The sequence below is a fragment of the Elephas maximus genome, chromosome 8 (genome assembly GCF_024166365.1).
Source record: "Elephas maximus indicus isolate mEleMax1 chromosome 8, mEleMax1 primary haplotype, whole genome shotgun sequence".
Taxonomy (NCBI): domain Eukaryota; kingdom Metazoa; phylum Chordata; class Mammalia; order Proboscidea; family Elephantidae; genus Elephas; species Elephas maximus.
In genome coordinates this window covers 118,772,460-118,785,868 of record NC_064826.1, presented here as the reverse complement: position 1 = coordinate 118,785,868, position 13,409 = coordinate 118,772,460, and positions in this window count along the sequence as shown.

The window sequence follows — 13,409 nt, the reverse complement described above, 5'->3', positions numbered from 1 at the left end:
TACTTGGGTATGTTTAATCTCCCTCCCTGCCCCCAAGCCAGCTGCAGTGGCTGTTGATTTCCATGGGCCTGAGATAGGCCCTGTTGAGCACTTGGAGACATCCTTCTGGCCTTGGAGAAGGAAAAAAATTTCAATCGGGGAAAAGATAATTTGCCAGCTCCACTGACCAGGGGAGCTCAGGACAGAAGCAGCTCCTGTCCAGGCATAAAAGGTCCATGAACTTTGAGTACCTTTCCCCCTTGCATGGACCTGTGTGGGCCTATTTCAGGAGAATAGGCCCGTGTTGGCAAACTCCTACTGTTTCAGCTGTGTGGTGGAGAGGTGGGTGTTTGATGTTTGACATTACTTTGCCTATTAAACAGGGTCCTCACCTACCCATATAAGGGGCCTAAGGACTGGTAGCTCCACTCAGGTCATCCAGCCACCCATTACAGGGGTCCAGGGATAACTGGTACCTCCCAGTCCTTACAACTAAAAACATTGGGTGCCCGTGATCTGGCTGCAGAACCCACCCACTTGTAAGCTCTAGGGAACAGGGATATGCTTTCCTCAGAGACACTTGGGGGATGATTCTCAGCCCCCTGCCTTGTTCAGAGCATGACCCCCTGCTGCAACCAGATACCAGTACATACACCAATCACCCCTGACCCTCTAACACTGTAGGACAGAGCCTGTACCACACACTTGATGATCAGGTACCTGGACTCCTGAGCTGAATTCATACAAGAAAAGTGAATAGACTCCAACACTGATATACCTGATAACAGCTCTAGCCATCTGGGGACAGGACGTCAGAGCTCCAAAGGTGAAAATAATCAAGCTAGCTCACTCAAGCAACCCATTTGGGCATATCATAGCAAAACAAAACAAGAAGCTACAACACAGTAAGCAAAAATAAGATAAACTAATGCAATAACTTACAGATAGCTCAGAGATGACAGTCAATATCAAGCTGCGTAAAGAAACAGACCATGATTGCCTCAACAAGCACTCAAAACAAAGAATCCAGGGATCTTCTAGGTGAAAGTGCCTTCCTGGAATTACTAGATGCAGAATACAAAAGATTAATTCACAGAACCCTTCAAGACGTCAGGAAGGAAATGAGGCAATATGCAGAACAAGCCAAGGAACACACAGATAAAGCAGTTGAACAAATTAAAAAGATTATTCAGGAACATAATGAAAAATTTAATAAGCTGGAAAAATCCATAGACAGACAGCAATCAGAAATTCAGAAGATTAACAATAAAATTACAGAATTAGAAAACTGAATAGAAAGTCAGAGGAGCAGAATTGAACAAGAGGAAGATAGAATTTGTGAACTTGAAGATAAAGCACTTGGCACCAATATATTTGAAGAAAAATCGATAAAAGAATTAAAAAAAATGAAGAAACCTTAAGAATCATGCAGGACTCTATCAAAAGAAATAACCTACAAGTGATTGGGGGTACCAGAACAGGGAGTGATAACAGAAAATACAGAGAGAATTGTTGAAGATTTGTTGTTAGAAAACTTCCTTACATCGTGAAAGATGAGATGATATCTATCCAAGATGCTCATCGAACTCCACGTAAAACTGATCCACTCATCACTAGGGATAAAATACCTAGTATTTAATATGATTAGCCATCATGCCTTTGTCAGTTTGTTGTACAGTGGTGGATTTTGTGTTGCCGTGATGCTGGAAGCTATGCCACCAGTATATCAGCAGGGTTACCTATTGTAGACAGGCTTCAGTGGAGCTTTCAGACTAAGACAGGGTTGGAAGAAGGACCTGGCAGTCTACTTATGAAAAAATTGGCCAGTGAACAGCTTATGAATAGCAGCAGAACATTGTCTGGTATAGTGCCAGAAGATGAGCCCCTCATGTTGGAAGACACTCAAAATACTAATGGGGAAGAGCTGCCTACTCAAAGTATGCCAACAGAATGCAGAAATTATTGAATGATATCATTAATATTATGTGCAAGTAAAATTTTGCTGAAGGTATTTTAAAGAAATGTTACAGCAGTATATTGACAGGGAATGCCCAGAAAGTCAAATCAGATTCAAAAGAGGACATGGAACGAGGGATATCACTGCTGATGTCAGGTGGATCTTGGCTGAAAGCAGAGAATAATGAAAGATATTTACCTGTGTTTTATTGGTTATGCATTATGCAAAGGCATTTGACTGTGTGGATTATAAAAAATCATGGATGACATTATGAAGAGTGGGAATGCCAGAACACTTAATTGTGCTCCTGAGGAACCTGAGCATAGACAAAGAGGCAGTTGTTTGAACAGAACAAGGGGAAACAGCATGGTTTCAAGTCAGGAAAGGTGTGTGTCAGTTGTATCCTTTCACCATACTTACTCAATGTGTATGCTGAGCAAATAAAACAAGAAGCTGGACTATAAAAAGAAGAATGTGGCAACAAGACTGTAATAAGCAGATTATACTACCTTGCTTGCTGAAAGTGAAAAGGACTTGAAGCACTTACTGATGAAGATCAAAGACCACAGCCTTCGGTATGGATTACACCTCAAAATAAGTAAAGCAAAAATCCTCACAATTGAACCAATAAGCAACATCATGGTAAATGGAGAAAAGATTGAAGTTGTCAAGGATTTCATTTTACTTGGATCCACAATGAACACCCATGGAAGCAGCAGTCAAGAAATCAAATGATGTATTGCATTGGACAAATCTTCTCCAAAAGACCTCTTTAAACTGTTGAAAATCAAAGATGTCAGTTTGAAGACTAAGGTGTGCCTGACTCAAGCCACGGTATTTTCAATCTCCTCATATGCATGTGGAGCCCTGGCGGTACAGTGGTTAAGAAGAGCTCAGCTGCTAACCAAAAGATTGGGAGTTTGAATCCACCAGGTGCTCCTTGGAAACCCTATGGGGCAGTTCTACTCTGTCCTATAGGGTTACTATGAGTTGAAATCAACTGGAAGGCAATGGGTTTGGTTTCTTTTTTGGTTTCATATGCCTGTGAAAGGTGAACAGTGAGTAAGGAAGACTGAAGAAGAATTGATGCCTTTGAATTATGGTGTTACCATTGACTGCCAGAAGAACAAACAAGTCTTAGAAGAAGTACAGCCAGACTGCCTTAGAAGTGAGGATGGTGAGACGTCATCTCAGGTACTTTGAACATGTTATCAGGAGAGACCAGTCCCTGGAGAGCATCATGTTGGAAAGGTAGAGTGTCAGTGAAAAAGAAGACACTCAAGGAGATGGATTGACACAGTGGTGGTAACAATAGTCTCAATGTAGCAATGATTGTTTCAGTATGGTGCAGGACTGGGCACTGTTTCATTCTGTCGTACATAGGGATGCTATGAGTCGAAACTGACTCAACAACACCAAACAACAACAATAGCAAATACACTTAACCGGGGATGTGAAAGGCTTATACAATAAAAATTATAAAACACTGCAGAAAGAAATTAAAGAAGACTTAAATAAATGGAAAGATGGTTTCATATTCATGGATTGGAGCACTTAATAGACTTAATATTGTTAAGAAGTCAATACAAACTTGAGCGATCTATAAATTCAGCACAATCCCAATCAAAGTCCCAACACATTTCTTTACAGAAATGGAAAAACCAATCCTCAACTTTATATGGAATGGCAGGAGGCCCTGAAGAGCTAAAACAATGTTGAAAAAGAAAAACAAAGTAGGAAGACTCATACTTCCTGATTTTAAAATATATGGATATAGTAATCAAAACAGTATGGTACTGGCATGACAATAGACACATAGACCAACAGAATAGAATCCAGAAATAAACTCGCTCATCTACGGTCAACTGGTTTTTGACAAGAGTGCTAACTCCATTTGATGGAGAAAGAAGAGCCTGTTTAATAAATGGTGCTGGGAAAATTGGATTTCCACATGCAGGAAAATAAAACAGTACCCACGTTTCACATTATACACAAAAACAAATTCAAAATGGATTACCTACTGCCTTCAAGTTGATTTCTACTCATAGAAAACCTATAGGACAGAGTAGAACTCCCCCATAGGCTTTCCAAAGCTGTAAATCTTTATCGAAGCAGACTGTCACATCTTTCTCCAGCAGAGCAGCTGGTGGGTTTGAACCACCAGCTTTATGGTTAACAGTTGAGCGCTTTAACCACTGCACCACCAGGGCTTCTTTAAAAATGGATTAAGGACCTAAATATACAAACTAAAACCATAAAATTTGTAGAACAACAAGCAGGGGCAATGCTGTCTGGCCTAGCTTTCAACAATGAATTATCTAGTATAGTAACAAAGCACAAACAACAAAAGCCAAAATAAATAAATTAATTAGACCTCAACAAACAGATGCAGTGCTGGAAGTGCTCACTCGTCTATGCCAAGAATTATGGAAGACGGCTTCCTGGCCAACTGAGTGGAAGAGATCCGTATTTATGCCTGTTCCCAAGAAAGGTGGTCCAACCGAATGTGGAAATTATAGAACAATATCATTAATATCGCATGCAAGCAAAATTTTGCTGAAGATCATTCAAAAACTGCTGCAGCAGTATATCGACAGGGAACTGCCAGAAATTCAGGCCAGTTTCAGAAGAGGATGTGGAACCAGGAATATCATTGCTGATGTCAGATGGATCCTGGCTGAATGCAGAGAATACCAGAAGGAGGTTTACCTGTGTTTCATTGCCTATGCAAAGGCATTCAACTGTGTGGATCATAACAAATTATGGATAACATTGCGAAGAATGAGCATTCCAGAACACTTAATTGTACTCATGAGGAACCTTTACATAGATCAAGAGGCAGTTGTTGGGACAGAGCAAGGGGATACCAATTGGTTTAAAGTCAGGAAAGGTATGCGTCAGGGTTGTATTCTTTCACCATACCTATTCAGTCTGTATGCTGAGCAAATAATCCTAGAAGCTGGACTATATGAAGAGGAATGGGGCATCAAGATTGGAGGAAGACTTATTAACAACCTGCGTTATGCAGATGACACAACCTTGCTTGCTGAAAGTGAAGAGGACTTGAAACACTTACTAATGAAGATCAAAGACCACAGCCTTCAGTATGGATTGCACCTCAACATAAAGAAAACAAAAATTCTCACAACTGGACCAGTGAGCAACATCATGATCAACGGAGAAAAGATTGAAGTTGTCAAGGATTTAATTTTACTTGGATCCACAATCAAAAGCCATAGAAGTAGCAGTCAAGAAATCAAAAGGCACGTTGCGTTGGGTAAATCTGATGAAAAGGACCTCTTTAAAGTGTTGAAGAGCAAAGATGTCACCTTGGAGACTAAGGTGTGCCTGACCCAAGCCATGGTATTTTCGATCGCATCATATGCATGTGAGAGCTAGACAATGAAAAAGGAAGACCGAAGAAGAACTGATGCCTTTGAACTGTGGTATTTGCAAGGAATATTGAATATACCATGGACTGCCAAAAGAACGAACAAATCTGTCTTAGAAGTACAGCCAGAGTGCTACTTAGAGGCAAGGATGGCGAGACTGCGTCTTACATACTTGGACATGCTGTCAGGAGGGATCAGTCCCTGGAGAAGGACATCATGCTTGGCAGAGTACAGGGTCAGTGGAAAAGAGGAAGACCCTCAACGAGGTGGACTGACACAGTGGCTGCAACAATGAGCTCAAGCATAACAACGATTGTAAGGACGACTCAGGACCGGGCAGTGTTTCATTCTGTTGTGCGTGGGTTGCTATGAGTCGGAACTGACTTGACGGCACCTAAAAGCAACAACAACAACATAAAAATTAACTTTTGTCCATCAAAAGAATTTACCAAGAAAGTGAAAAGACAAGCTACTGCTTAGGAGAATACCTTTGGAAACCATATATCCAAGAAGAATCTAATAACCAAGATATACATAAAACTTTGACAACAGCAATAAGACAAATTACCCAATTGTAAAACGGGCAAAGGATTTGAATAGACCTTTTACCAGAGATGACATTCAAATGGCCACCAAACACATGAAAAAATGCTTAATGTCATACCATCAGAGAGATGTAAATCAAAACAACAAAATTTCATTTTACTCACACTAGGATGGCTAAAAATTAAAAAACAAAAAGACAAAAACAAAAACAATCAAACAAAAAACCAGAAAATCAAAAGTGTTGGTGAGGATGTAGAGAAATTGGAACCCTTATCTGTTGCTGGTGGGAATGCAAAATGGTACAGCCACTGTGGAAGACAGTGTGGCATTTCCACATATACACGTACCCAAACCCACTGCCGTCTAGTCGATTCCGACCCGTAGAGGACCTATAGGACAGAGTAGAACTGCCCCATAGAGCTTCCAAGGGGCGCCTGGTGGATTTGAACTGCCAACCTCTTGGTTAGCAGCTGTAGCACTTAACCACTATGCCACCAGGGTTTCCACACACACACAGTAAAAATCGAACCACCATATGACCCAGCAATTCCACTCCTAGGTATATGCTCAAAAAACTTGAAAGCAGACTTAAAAAGAGACTTGTACACCAATGTTCATTGCAGCACTTTTCACAATACAAAAGGTGGAAACAAACTAAATACCCTTCAACAGATGAATGGATAAACGATGTGTGGTACATACATATGAAAGAATACTACTCAGCCAGTAAGAGAAATAAAGTCTTGATACATGCTACAATATGGATGGAGCTTGAAGATACTATGCTGAGTGAAATAAGTCAGTCACAAAAGGACAACTACTGAATGCCCTCACTTATATAACAAGGTAAGTATAGGAAATAGTTAGAGACCAAAATTTACTAGTGGTTACCAGAGGGTGGGGGGAGCGGGAAGGAAGCGTTATTGCTTATGGAGTAACGAGTGTTGATTTATGCTGATGGAAAAAATCACATTGATTAAAGATACAGTTGCAAAGTCGATTATTTTAAGTGCTGTCCATAAGTTGTACACTCGTAAAAAGCTCAATTGGCAAAGCTGTGTGATTGACATATTTATAACAATGAAAAAAAATTTAAAAAAGGGAAATAGCTTCTGAGGCTGCTTGATTTGGCTCCCTGGTTTGGAGGTTTAGGGTCATGGTTTCATGGGATAGCACAGTTTATTGGACTAATAATGTGTTTAGCGCTTCTGTTCTACCTCCTAGTTTATTGTAAAGTTCCTGGTGTATTAAAAGCTTGCAAGCAGCCATCCAAGGCACAACACTTGGTCTCTATTTGCCAGGAGCAACAGCGGAAGGGCAGTCAGGTACAGGAGGAGGAAATAGAATGTGTGGCTAGATGCCTCCATGAACAACTGCCTCCTTTGCCATGAGACCAGAAGAACTGGATGGTGCCAGGCTAATATTATCGAACGTTAAAAAAAAAAAAAAAATTACATTTTAGGTGAAAGTTTACAACGCAAATTACTTTCTCATTCAAAAATTTGCACACAAATTGCTCTGTGACTTTGGTTTCAATTCTGCAGTGTGTCAACACTCTGCTTCTTTCCCTTTCCACCCTGGGTTCTTTGTGTTCATTCGTCCAGTTTTCCTGTTCCTTCCTGCCTTCTTGTCTTTGCTTTTGGGTGCGTGTTCCCCATTTGGTCTCCTATACTTGATTGAACTAAGAAGCATGTTCCTCATGTGTGTTATTGTTTGTTTTATAAGCCTGTTTAATCTTTGGCTGAAAGATGGAATTTGAGAGTGGTTTTAATTCTGAATTAGCAGGGTGTCTGGGGACCATGTCTAGAGGATTCCTTCAGTCTCTGTCAGTCCACAAAGCCTGGTCAATTTTTGTGAAATTGAATTTTGTTCTACATTTTTCTCGCTCTCTGTCCAGTACCCTCCATTGTGATTGATCCCTGTCAGAGTTGTTGGTGGTGGTACACAGGTACTATCTGGTTTTCTGGGCTCAGGCTGGTGGAGGCTGTGGTTCATTAGTACTTTGGAATATATTTTCCTTGTGTCATTGGTTTTCTTCGGTCTCCTTTGCTTGAATGTGATGGGGCCAAGAGGAGTATCTTAGATCGTCACTTGCAAGCTTTTAAGACCCTAGATACTACTTACCAAAATAGAACATTTTCTTTATGAACTATGTTATGCTTGCTGACCTAGATGTTGAGTGAGACCATGTTCCCCAGCCCTCAGCCCAGTAACTCCATCCCTCAAGGTGTTCGGATGTATCTAGGAAGCTTCTATGACTGCCTTGGTCAAGTTGTGCTAACTTTCCCTATGTTGTGTGTTGTCTTTCCCTTCACCAAAGTCAACATTTGTCTACTGTCTAGTTAGTGATTTCCCCTCCTCACCCTTCCACTCCCTTGTAACCACCTGTGTTTAAGCCTTTTCTTGGGTTTTCATAACAGTGGTCTCATACAATATTTGTCCTTTTGTGATTGACTTATTTTGCTCAGTGTAACGCTGTCCAGATTCATCCATGTTGTGAGATGTTTTGAGGATTCATCATTATTCATCATCATACTGTAGTATTCCATTGTATGTACCATAATTTGTGTATCCATTCATCTGTTGATGGGCACTTAGGTTTTTTCCATCTTTTTGGTATTGTGAATAATGGTTCAGTGAACATGGGTGTGCATATGCCCTTTATTATATTGAGGAATTTCCCTTCTATTCCTATTTTTTTCAGAGTTTTTATCAGGAATGAGTGTCAGTCTTTATCAAATGCCTTTTCTGTATTGATTGAGATGATCATGTGATTCTTTTTTTCTATTTATGTGGCGAATTACATTGATTGATTTTCTAATCATACCTGGTATGAATCCCACTTGGTTTTGTGTATTATTATTATTTTTTTATATGATCCTGAATTCTATTGGCTAGAATTTTGAGAATTTTTCAATTGTATTCATGAGATATATTGGTCTGTAATTTTCTTTTTTTGTGCTATCTCTACCTGACTTTGGTATCAAGGTTATACTGGCTTCATAGAAATAATTCTTGAGCATTCCTTTCTTTTCTATGTTCTGAAACCGTTTGAGTAGTATTGATGCGAGCTCTTCTCTGAATGTTTGGTAGAATTAGGCAGTAAAGCTGTCAGTGCCAGGACATTTTTTGTTGGGAGTTTTTTTTTTTTTATTACCTCTTCAATCTCTTCTCTTGTGGGTCTGTTCAGATTTTCCATCTGAGTTTGTGTTACTTTAGGTAGGTAGTGTGTTTCTTGAAATTTGTCCATATCCTTAGGTTCTCAAATTTGTTGGAGTACAATTTTTCATAATATTCTGTTATGATCCTTTTTATTTCAGTTGAGTCTGTTGCAATGTCCCCTGTCTCACTTCTTATTTAGGTTATTTGCTTCCTCTCCTGTTTTTCTGTGGTCAGTTTGGCCATTGATTTGTCAATTTTGTTGATCTTTTCAAAGAACCAACTTTTGGTCTTGTTGATTCTTTCTATTGGTTTTCCTTTCTCTATGTCATTTAATTCTGCTCTAATCTTTATTATTTCCCTTCATCTGGTGCCTGTGGGCTTCTTTGGCTGTTCTCTATTTGTTCAAGTTGTAGGAGTAATGTTTTGATTTTGGCCCATTTTTCTTTTTTGATGTGTGCGCTTTTTACTATAATTTGACCTCTGAACACTGCCTTTGCTGTGTCCCAAAGATTTTTTTTTTTTTAATTCTCATTTGATTCTAGGTATTTTTTAAATTTCCTCTTTGACTTCTTCTATTATTTGGTTGTTTTTAAGCAAGGTGTTATTCAGTTTCCATGTATTTTATTTTTTTCCTTTGTCTTCCTGTTATTGAGTTCTACTTTTATGGTGTTGCAATCAGAGAGAATGCTTTGTGTTATTTTGAAGTTTTGGATTTTTTGAGGTATCTTTGTGGGCTTAAAATGTGGTCTATTCTGGAGAAGGTTTCATGTGTGTTGGAAAAAAATGCGTATTTTGCTGTTGTTGGATGGAATTTTCTATATATATCTATGAAGACTAGTTCATTGATCTCAGCCTGTAGGTATTCTCTACCTTTGTTGAGTTTCTTTCTGGGTGTTCTGCCCTTTACCAAGAGTGGTGTGTTGAAGTCTCCAACTATTATTGTGGAACTGTCTATTTCTCTTTTCAGTGGTGTTAAAGCTTGTTTTATGTATTTTGAAGCACTATCATCGGGTGCATAGATATTTATTAAGGTAATGTCATGCTGTTGGATTGTTCCTTTAATCATTATATAATGTCCTTCTTTGTCTTTTATGGGTGATTTTGCCTTAAAGTCTATTTATCTGAGATTGGTATTGCCACTCCTGCCCTTTTTGGTTATTGTTCGCTTGATAATTTTTTTCCGTCCCTTGATTTTTTAATATATTTATGTCTTTGTGTCTAAGGAGTATTTCTTGGCAACAGCATATTAGTGAGTCATGCTTTTTTTTTTTAATCCATCCTCCCACTCTCTGTCTCTTTATAGATGCATTTAAGCCATTTACATTCAGTGTGATTATCAATAGGTATGAGTTTATTGCTGTCATACTGTTGTGATTTTTTTGGTGGGCTGACATTTTCTCTGTTCCTCTTGCTTTCCTGTGCTGCGTTCCTTTTGTTTGTCAATTTTCTTGTCTTCTGTTATTATAGATTTTATAATGAAATTTATTAATGAAACTATGTTTTTCTTCTTTTTTATTCTGATATGTAGTTTTGCTAATTTTGTTTGTTGTTACTTTGGAATTGACCCTTATCTTCCTATTTTTAAATCAGTCTTTTATTATTTGATATTGCCTTAACTTTCTGTTCATTTGAAAGTATCATACTGACACCATTTATTCCTCTTTTTATTGTTTTGATGTTATCATTTACAGTTTGACATCTCTGATTCCCTGTTTAAAGTCTTTCAACTTTGTTTTATTATTGAGAGTTCTTTACCTAAGTTGGTATCTGGCTTATGCTGTCCTGTGTCCTAAAACTTGGTTGTTGTCTTATGTTGTTAGTTATCTAACCAAGGGACTCCCTTTAATATTTCTTGTATATTTGATTTTGTTTTTATGCATTCTCTTAATTTCTGTTTCTCTGGAAATGTTCTAATTTCACCATCATATTTGAGAGAGAATTTTGCAGGATATATTATTCTTGTTTGGCAGTATTTTTTTCTTTTAAGGTTTTATATATGTCATCCCACTGTGTTCTTGCCTTTATATTTTCTACTAAGTAATCAGAACTTAATATTATTGTTTCCCCTTTGTAAGTGAATTTTCAATTTCTTGAGCAGCTCTCAGGAATCTTTATTTGTTTTTGGTTTTGGCAAGTGTGATTATGATGTGACTTGTTGACTTTCTTTTGTAGTCTATCCTATATGCAGTTTGTTGAGCTTCTTGGATGGAGTTTGGGGGGAGGTGGGTGTAGGCGGGAGGTTGCAAGAAAGGAAGAAAGGCAGAAAATCAGCATGATGGGAGCCAGAGGGTGAGGATGGTGTGGATCCAGGATGGTGGTGGGTCAGTGGCTCTTCAGCTGTGGTGGCTGTGTGGCAGGGGTTGGTGGGAAGGAGCGGAAGTGGCATATGGGACTAGGAAGGAGGGAGAAAGACAAGGAAGAAAGGGACAAAAATAAAAAAAATAAGATAAAAATATTATGTCACAGGAGTTGGTGGGTGGGGGTGGAGCAGACCTGGGGTGGCAGCAGGCCTGTGGTTCTCTAGCCATGAGATTGCTGCATGGTCCACTGGGAAGGAGTGAAGGCAGCATACAGGGCTAGGTGGGAGGATGAAAGAAGGGGAAAAATGGTGTGACAGGAACCAACAGGTGGGAATTGTGTGGGCCCAGGGTGGTGGTGGGCCAGTGGCTCTCAAGCCATGGCAATGTGGCATGGCCTGGTCGGAAAGAATAGAAGTGGCATATGGGGCTAGATGGGAGGGAGGAAGAAAAAGGAGAATGGGGGAAAAAATGGCATATTGGGAGCCAGCGGGTAGGGGCGGGGCAGACCTGGGGTCACAGAGGGCTGGTGGCTCTCTAGCCAAGGCAGGTTGGCGTGGCCTGTGGGGAAGGGGTGGAGGTAGTGTACAGGGCAGAAGGGTGAGGGGTGGGAAAGCATGTTTCTCTGGCTAACACGTGTTCTGTCTCCTGTTGGGAGCTCTGCAGAGTTACCTTCCCATACTCCCTGTCTGGGTTCATGGCTGGTTGTGCTCCAAGGTGGTGACACTGTGCTGTGTTAGTTGGCAGGGACCTCTTCTCTGTATCTCTTCTTGTTCTCTGTTTTCCTTCAGTTTCTTCCTCCATTCAGCGTTTGATCTAGTTCTTTAACCTTTTGTTTGATGCTTAGGGTTCCAGGATGATGTTTGTATCTGTTTTACTTAGCTTTTAGGGTCTTTGCTGTAGAGGGAAGGCAAGATGCATGTTGGCCCCACCTTCCTTATTGAACATTTTGATCAAAGATCCTATAGAAGAATCCTGATCAGAGGGATAAAATGCAGAACGGTATTTCAAATTCTCATGAACTTCTGGACAGACTTTCTAGGGCCACAGAGGCTGGATGAACCCTGAAACTATTGCCCTGAAATATTCTTTAAACCTTAAACGAAAAATACCCCCTGAAGTCTTCTTAAAACCAAACAATGTTTTATTTTAACTAGTAAAAAAAGTCTACCTTGAGCATTATACTTTTTGTAGCACTATCTATATGGAATCAAATTGACAACAGCAACTTGAAAGATTAGATAGGAACTTTAGGAGGCAGTGAATTTATGTTAATGGGGGAGGAACAACTCAGAATAGGAGGGAGAGAAGGGTTGAACAACTCGAATATAATCACTGTCACTAAATTGTATATGTAGAAATTGTTGAATTGGTGTATTTTTTTCTGTGTATATTCTCAGCGACATCAACAAAATAAATAAAATTTTTTAAAAAAGGAAGAAAAAACAAAAAAAACACTAAGTTTGATATGCCAGTGCTTAATCAGTGCCACTGCCTCTCCATCCCACTCAGAGTGTATGCCAAAGTCCTCATGGTCCCAAGACCTAATGTCTCAGCTCTGCTACCCCCAGCCTCACCCACCCCTGCCCCACAAACTTCTACACCCTCCCATCCTTCCACTCACCCTCCTACCTGACTCACTCCAGCCTCAATGGTCTCCTTGGTCAGCCCAGGCACACCAAGCTTGCTTCTACTTCCAGGTGTTCCAACTTGCCTGTATGACACACTCCTATTTAATTCAAGCCATTTCTCAGGTGTCTGCTTATCAGTCTCCCCTGACCACTATAAAATAGGAATCAGTTCTAGAACCCCTATTTTTGTTTCCTTGCTTTCCCGTCCTTAGCACTTATTATCCCAGACAGTACATATTGACTTGTTCTCCCCCACTGGAGGGTACTTGCCTGAGAGCAGGGCCTTGCTTTGTCCAGTGCTGTTCCAGAGATGGGTGGACCCGGATGCTAATGAAGCTCATGATTCATGGCTGATTGTCCTTCACTGGTATGGCCCCTTACAGGACCCTGCACCTAATTCTGTATTCATAAATGGTGTCTTTTTCCTAAAAACAGCCCTCATCCC